The following is an 8,810-nucleotide window of genomic DNA, read 5'->3' as shown; positions in this document are numbered from 1 at the left end:
AATCTAATATCATTGTAGCGATGTCAGACAATTGGTGGGCCCTAATTGTGGTGTTAATGGACTTTATACTCCTCAATATTTGCCTGTGTCAAGACTCACAGCCCTGCCTGCAAGAGCCCAGCAGACAGGCCTGCAGCTTTAAAGATCGAACAAGTAAGGCAGTGAGCCACAACCTCCCTTTCCAGGCCATGGGGCAGGGCCTGGCTAGAAACCACGATCTCTTGCAAGACTGGTAGTTGCAACTGTATATATGGCAGAAGGGAGTGGGAGGCTGTGGAGGCAGCAGCATGTCTTCACTCCATCGTTGGGAGCCAGAGTTGGGCAGGAGGGGGATGAAACGGGTGGATCTTAACCCCCTCGCCACCACATCTGAGGACAAGGAAGCAGTTAGAAAACTGTGGGAGCAAGGAGACAGGACAGGCAGGGAACGCTCCTACCTAAGCAGCCAGGAAGGGATACAACAGCCCCCCACGCACAAAACAATACCAAGTAGGAAACTCAAGAACTTAGAAGCCACTCATCCACCCTAGAGCCAGACCCTTGACCAGGGATAACCTCACTACAGATTCCAGTGCTCCAGTCCAAATTTAACATGTGTAAAAACACACGTATACTTGGGATTGCACGGAAAAGTTCTATCAACACATTCTATTGTCATCTTTAAAAGCTTGTGATTTGCGCCAGATATGATTACAATAGATTGTCTCCACCTTTCTTGTGTGCTTAGGAAATGTATAGAGAAATTCTGCAAAGAATTAAGGGTATGATTTATCTATGCTAATATCAGGAAATTTGCAAGGCTGATCAATGCTAGTAACATCTAATTTTTAAAAAAGGTACCCTACCTTATTTCTCCAAGACAAATTTTTTTTTATTATTGCTATCAATATTAAATATAGGTCTCATTCATACAGTGTATGAGTAGGATCATTTAGTCATTTGTCCAGATGGACCAATTTTTTAAAAAGTCAGTTTTTCTTGTGTTATATTCTGTTGAAAATAGAAAAATCTGTTCTTTTTCCAGTATATGTCAAACATCTGATGTTTTAAGCTTAGATATTTAGGTACTCGTATACTAAGGTGGTATTGTAGTAAAGTGAGTTTTTTTCTTGATATATATATATATATATATATATATATTTATTAAAATGATAAAAAATCATTTTGATTTAAAAACTTTAAATGTGATTGTTGTTGTTTTCTTTTGCCATCAAGAAAGAGCATTGAAGCATAATGTTTCAGTAAGCAGAATATACGGTTGATTCTTTTATCATAAACCAACCCAAAGAATCAAATGACCATTTTCAGAACATTTAGGTACATCGTTTTGATGTCAGTGGTGCAGCTAGGGCTGAACCTCTAGGCCAAAGACCAGGGTCCCGTAAGCCAGGGCCCCCCACCTACCCAGAGAGAGGCAGATAATAACAGCCGTGAAAAACAGGTCCCTTGGGGCTGACACTGCTTGCTGCAGCATCCTTTCTGTGTTCTTATTTTCTAAAAACATTTTATAGTATGGAGGCAGCTAGCTGGGTATGTACATGCTTACAGACACTCATTTTGATCTTTTTATTTTAAAATATTCTTTTTCTACATCAAAAAGGTGCTTTTTCCTAAGTAAATGCATTTAGCATGAGGGCAGCAGAAGCAAGTCCATTTATTCTATAGCTTTCATGATGATGCTATAGATCATCATGATGAAGATTTGGGTTTAAAACGTGAAACTGCACGTGCTCAGAATATTTCTTTTTGTTTTTCTAAAGTCTGGATTGCAACGAGTTTTTGTTTTGTTGTTTTGCTCTAATGTACTAGGAATGTAGATGCAGGTGTAACCCATGGAATGCGGGGAGGGGGAAAAAAGAAATATCAGTTTTGCGCTTCACAACTGAAGTAATACGCATCTAAAGCCTACCACCACCACCACCACCAGTAAATCCAGGGTTTAAAATTACCTAGCTATGCCACTGTTTAGTGTGCTCACATTATATTCTGGTAAGTGTAGCTTGCATTCCGCAAGTATCCTGGCTGCAACTGGAAATCCTGCCTTTCTGTTCTGAGAATTGCTAAAGCGTGTGTGTGTATAGCTTGTGTTAGTTTTGGACTTGCAATCCTGGTTGCAGAAGCAACCCCTGCCCCTCTCCAACCTGAGACTGGAATTCCCACGGCCTGAAGTTGTATTCCCATTGATGCCTTGGCTTCGTACCGGTGTGGTGACCACTACTATGAGGCAGAATTCATGGTTTAAGTTTCAAGGAAAATATTTCAGATGTGTATAGTAACCCAAGCCAGGACTAACTGGCTACCAAGCATCTGCCCTGGTGGAGAGATCCACACATACTGGATTGGACCCAGAGATCACGTGAGAGGAGTTCTACTCATGGAATTTCTTGTTCATGGAAGAGGGGGAAGCGATTTTTTCCAGTCCCCTGCACACCCTCTGAAAATTTCCTTTGGCGAGTTGGAAGATCCTCTGGAATGGCATGGAAGATGGAGGCTACAAGAGGAAGGGGGAATCGGCTTCTGTGAGTGGCAGCCTCTGTTAGATCACACGCCCTCCCATGAACAAAAGCACCCCTTCCCTTCATGGATGGGCTAGTCTGGGCCAAAACAGTCATTACTTTAAATGTGTGTCTAGCAGCTATGTCTTCTTTTCATTTTTACTTTAGAGTAGGTGCAGGGGCCCCAGTCTAGATCTTAAAAGCCCCCCACCTCTTATGCTAGGGTCCCAATCCAGATTAGAGGCCGTGTACATGCTCTAGAGTAGTGATGGCAGAGAATTCCGCCACGGATTCCAGTGAGGCCAGATTCTTTAGAATCCATCCTCCCGGAATCCGTGGTGGAATGGCCTCCTGCCCCCCACCCCGCCGCGGAATCCCCCGCAAATGGCGGCCGCCTAGCCGCTGCCATTTGCGTTCCCTATTTTTTGCCGTTCTAGCCTACGTAAATATTTACGTAGGCTATTACGGCGAAAAAAAGGGAACCGCAAATAGCACCCACTACATTATTTGCGGTTCCCTTTTTTTCGCCGTAATTGCCTACGTAAATATTTACTTAGGCTAGAACGGCGAAAAATAGGGAACACAAATGGTAGCTGCCGCCATTTGTGTACGCCGGTTTTTTTGTTTGTTTTTGGGGGGGCATGCCATGATAGGCTACGTAAATACTTACGTAGCCTATCACGGCAGGCTGGAAGGATGCAGATGGCCGCTACGGCAGCCGCCATTTGCGTCCGCAGCAGCCCGTCCGCAGCCGGAAGTCCGGCCGTGGCCGGCCCTGGCCGGCTGCTCTGCGGAGCCGCCACGGAGCAGAGCCGGCCGGGCAGGATTCTGGGGGGGGGGACCGGATGGCCCCCCCCGTCGAGGATTCCAGGGGGAGGGACAGAGTGCCTCCCCCCCCCGCGGATGCCCCGACCGGAACCAGGTAAGGGATTCGTACATCCCTACTCTAGAGTAAAAATGAAAAAAGACGTAGCTGCTACACACACATTTAAGATAGTGTCTGTTTTGGCCTTCTGTATGCAAGCTAATTATAATACAATGAACAGTATCCAATGCTGCCCTTGCACTAGCAGTAATGACCAGTAGTGCAATGGGAAGGTAGCCCTTGATCGTGTAACCAGAAACTAGCCCAAATTAGGGCTTCCAGAATGAGAAAAGTTAGTGGAGTTCCTTTCCACAAGGCTCTGGAAGCACTAGCTTGGGGTAGTTTCTGGGGTTGTGCTATGATGTGCCAACCTCCTGTTGCAGTAGCCCCATTCCTGCAAACACAACATGTTTGGCGCTGATGGACTGCCGCCGCTGGATACTGCCCATATTATTCTTATAGTGCTTTCAAGTGTTCAAAGTGCTTCATATACTTACAGCGTATAATTCTTGCAATAACTCTGTGTAATTATCTCCATATTGTAGACAGAGGGCTAAGGCTAAAATCAACAAGTGAGTTCACAGCTGAGATGAACAATATCAGCCAGAGATTTCCTGATTCGTAGCAGTCTGTCAGCCACTATACGACACCACCTCTCATATGGAAAAAGGCTTCCATGTACGTACTTATCACCTGCCGGATCAGGAACCACAAGCATAAAGTAAACGCTCATCCAAATACAGGTGTTCTCTATCCCCACTGAATTACTTTCAATAAGATGCACTCAAGGGCCCCATCTACATGGCACCCCATCTACACCTTCACACATGCACCCCTGCCACAACTGTGCAGCATTACAGCTTTGAATTTGGTTCTGGTGGTATACACTCGTGATTTACTGTGTGCTCCCCTAACAGACTCCACCTTGCCCTTTTTTTTTTTTTTTTGCCATTATACTTTGATGCACAGCTGTGCAGTCCCGTGAGCGTGGGGGTGCGACACTGCAGTGTCTGTTTTGTATTTCATGGGTTCTGTTGTGTCTTTCCATTCCTCCTTAGGTAAAAAGTGGGTGTTCTGTGTCCCTTAATTTCCACACCATCTCTTTATCAGTTCCTCAGCCTGAAATTCTCATGGTGGTTCGCAAAGCGGTATGTGCCTACCCATCGCTCCGAAATGGTGGCCGGAGCAAAATTGGTCCTCCCCCAAGACCCCCCTGGCCCTGGCACTGGCACTGAGTCCAAGGCCCAATCTACACATAGCAGTGGGCACCAATAGTTAACACTGCAGTATGATAATGGTATAACTGCTATGTGTAGATTCAGCCCAAAACAACCAATCCGAAGATACAAAGCTGCAAAAATGTGCGAAAGTGTGATTAAATAAATGAAAATGCCTCTCTGTGCCCCCGTAACCACGCAGCTGCGAAGGGACGGGGAGTAAAGGGGAGTCACAGTGATGCAAGCACTATGCACGTCCAACAACATGCCCACCGGAAAATGCGAAGTTGCTTGGGGAAGGGACAGACGGCTCGCAACCGCAGGAAAACTGCAGCAAAGGAAAAGCACCGCAGCAAAATGCCTTTTTGGAAATCCATGTTTTCCAGGAGAAAACCACAGGTGGCTGCGAAGTGGCAACTGCATCATCTACCCCAGGGACCTCGACTTGCAGCTGCCTCGGAGTAACAGGCTCGCATAGATGGGGCCAAGGATATGTACTGATAGGTGTATCCCCATCCATAGTTGGGTACAGCTAGTCACATGGAAATACAATTTGTACATGTGGCTGGGGTTGGACTGTGTTAATCAGTTATCTACATGTTGTGGAAATACATTTTTATGTCTCCAGGGAGTAACTGAAGCCCACGCATCTTTATATCAAGAGATTCTTATACATCTATATAGAAACATTTCATTCATTCAAATAAGCAGTAGAACACCCAAAGAAAAGGATGGATAATTCAGACTTGCAAGGTATTGTACTCAAACTATCTCACTTACATAAGAAAATAAGCAGAGCCATGCTGGATCAGACCAAGGGTCCATCTAGTCCAGCATTCTGTTCACACAGCGGCCAACCAGCTGTCGACCAGAGACCCACAAGCAGGGCATGAGCAGAACAGCACCTTCCCACCCATGTTCCCCAGCAACTGGTGTACATAGGCTGACTGCCTCTGGTACTGGAGGTAGCACATAGACAGTAAGACTAGTAGCCATTGATAGCCTTTTCCTCCAAGAATTTGTCTCACCCCCTTTTAAAGCCATCCAAACTGCTGGCCACCACTACTTCCTGTGGTAGCAAATTCCATAGTTTAACTATGCGCTGTGTGAAGAAGTACTTCCTTTTATCTGTCTGAATCTCCCTATCTGTCCTGAATCTCTCACTTGAAGAACGGTCAAAAGTATCCTATTACTCAAATGTAATTTCTGCTGTACTCAGCTGGGTTTACTCCCAGGTAAGTCCACCAGTGCACAATCTTTCTGGCCCCAAGGGGAAAATCTGATTTTGCCAGGGGAGGGTCTTGGGGCATGCACAAGCACATACACAATGGGGGGCAGGATGGCCCATGCATACACACACACACACACTGGGGTGGGGGTTGCAGCCTGTGTTTTGTTCTGGGCGCCACAATTGAAGGAGTGTGCTGACAAACTGGGAACATTATAAAGGAGAGCTATAGGAAAGGCCTACACAGCATGGGTATGGGAAAAGGCTGAAGAAATTGGTTAAGCTTAACCAAAGGTTATTAATGGGAGGGATGTTTTCAGTTTTTAGATATTTGAAATAATTTTTTAAAAGGGAGCACAATGGTTCACTGTACTGACTGAGGTTAGGACAAGAAGCTCTAGGTTCAAAGTCTGAGTGGTAAGTTAAGGTTAAACATTAGGCAGCCTTTCGCAACCTTGGGTCTCCAGGTGTTGTTAGAATACAATTGTCATCATCCCCAGCCAACGTGGCTAATGGTTGGGGATGATGGGAGTTGTGGCCCAACAACATTAGGGTAGTCAAGGTTGGAAGAGGCTGTGTTAGGGAATACTTTCCAAGTATATGAGCATTTCAGTTGCCAACTAAGCAGCACAGGGGTGTTATGGTGTCTTACATCCTTGGAAGTTTTGAAGAACAGAATATGCAGGCATCCACAAAGGATGTGAAGAATACCCTGCTGTGCAGAAATGGAACCTGCTACATATAGTTGATTCCTTTTTGTGTCATGTTTTTACTGGGGAGAGAGGAATTAAAAATGGAAGGCTTTATAAAATATGTCCCTAAGGAAAAGGATTGGAGGACTAAATGATCCAAGAATGTGCTTGTCAGAAAGTGGTCTCTAGCCAATATTCAATGGTCCATGCAGGCAACAATTTAAATCCAGGATAAAGAGATCTCTCAATGGGTCCTGCTGCTTCTTTAAAGCTAACCAGATAAGACCTCTATACTTCCAGTGCCATGCACCAATTTGAGCTGGCTAAGTCATGAATGACATCAGGCACAGGTGCTTGGTAAGCAGACCTCCTCCAAACAACACACTGCGAGTCTGAGCTCTCTATTATTATTATTAAATTATTATTATTAAATTTATTAATCGCCCATCTAGCTGGTCACCCAGCCACTCTGGGCGATGTACAACATACAATAAAACAGTTTAAAACAATAAAATTCTACAGTAAAAACATTTTCTAAAATACCCTAACCCACCCCAAATGCCTGCCTGAACAACCACGTTTTTAATGCACGACGGAAGCTCATTAAAGAGGGGACATGGCAGAGTTCCCTAGGGAAGGAGTTCCACAGAGTGGGGGCCACCACAGAAAAGGCCCTCTCCCTCGTCCCCACCAGTCTAGCTGTCCTGGCTGATGGGACAGAGAGAAGGCCATCCGAGGCTGATCTTGTTAAGTGGCCTGTCTGGTGCTGCTGGAGGCGCTCCTTAAGATAGGCTGGGCCGGAACCATATAGGGTTTTAAAGGTCAAAACCAATACCTTGAATTTGGCCTGGAAAACAACTGGTAACCAGTGCAACTCCTTCAGCACTGGAGTGATGTGATCTCACCGGCGGCTGCCTTTAATCAGGCGAGCCACCGCATTCCGTACCAGCTGCAGCTTCCGAATCCTCTAGAAGGATCTGGTCAGGCAAAGGGTGTGACACTGTTTGGGACAAACCAGATCAGACAGTACATGTATACATTCATTATGACTGACCGCTTTGTGAGTGACATTTTGCGATTTGAAATTAGAGATAGCAAACCAAATATTACTGATCAGAACTTAGTACATGCTCCATCTAATCACAGGATGCAAGTGGAAGGCTTGGAGAATTGTTATCACAATGGATATACCTGTTTCGTTCAACAGTAGCTAGTTTTCCTTCTGCGTTTTCAGCACCAACAGCACTTTCATGGCCAGCATAAAAACAACTGGGTCTTTATTCCAAATCGGTACAGGCACTTGATTCTTCTCCCCTATGGGGAACCTCAGTCAATTAATCATGGTGTTTGATTGGACTTGATGATGGATCAATTAGTCTTCTAATAACATGACCTACTATAAGGTACAGGGTAGGTAGCCACAAGCTGCTAATCTGGCTTTCTTTAGAGAAGTGATTATATTAAGCAGTATATAAGTATTACTAATAATAAATAAATAAAATTTATTGGTCTCCTTACGCAAACATTTCCAGTAACTGACAGCTACAGAAACAAGCCTATCTAGAAACATAGGAAGCTGCTTATACTGAGTCAGACCACAGGTCCATCTAACCTAATATTGCCAACACTGACTGGCAGTGGCCATCCAGGGTTTCAGGCAGAAATTTTTCCAGCCGTACGTGGAGATGCTGGAGATTGAAGTGGGACCTTCTCCATGCAAAGCAGGTGCGCTACCACTGAGCTATGGCTGCTCCCTTGTTCATCTCACTTCCAGCTACAAGCCAACATAGATATGCAGGACAACTGTATAAGCATTCCTATACCAGGCTTTTATTGCACACTCGTGATTGGTCACTCATGGAAGTTTGCGGGTCCTTTACATGACGTCATCAACCTCCAGGATGTCTCCCACATTTTATGACCTTTATCTCAGTTTTTAAAAGATTGAGGATAATGCAGTAATAAATGTCAATCCGCTTTAATGGCCATGTGAAATTGTGTAGTTCCACTATATCTCTGCTATATCACAGTGCCATCTAGTGGCTGTATAATAAAAATGTAGAACTTGCAGACAAAGTAAGACCCAGAAAAAAACCCTGTGTCAGCCCATGTAAGGAGCCATCTTAATTCCGCAAACAATCCGGAAGCAGAAGCCCCAGTAAATTCGGGATTAAAAGCCTGGAGTGAAGAAGCCCTATATAAAACATGCTTTTAACCCATTTACCTATAAAGAGTTGGGTAGATGTTCTACTCTTTACCCAGAAAAGAGTGCCTGGGGCAAGGAAGTGAAATCCACCCTTCCCCCTTGCTGTG

This window comes from Heloderma suspectum, chromosome 1 (genome assembly GCF_057233095.1).
Source record: "Heloderma suspectum isolate Gila_16-S chromosome 1, 16-S_ref, whole genome shotgun sequence".
Classification (NCBI taxonomy): Eukaryota; Metazoa; Chordata; class Lepidosauria; order Squamata; family Helodermatidae; genus Heloderma; species Heloderma suspectum.
The sequence above is the reverse complement of the archived record's forward strand: the minus strand, read 5'-3'. Positions refer to the sequence as shown.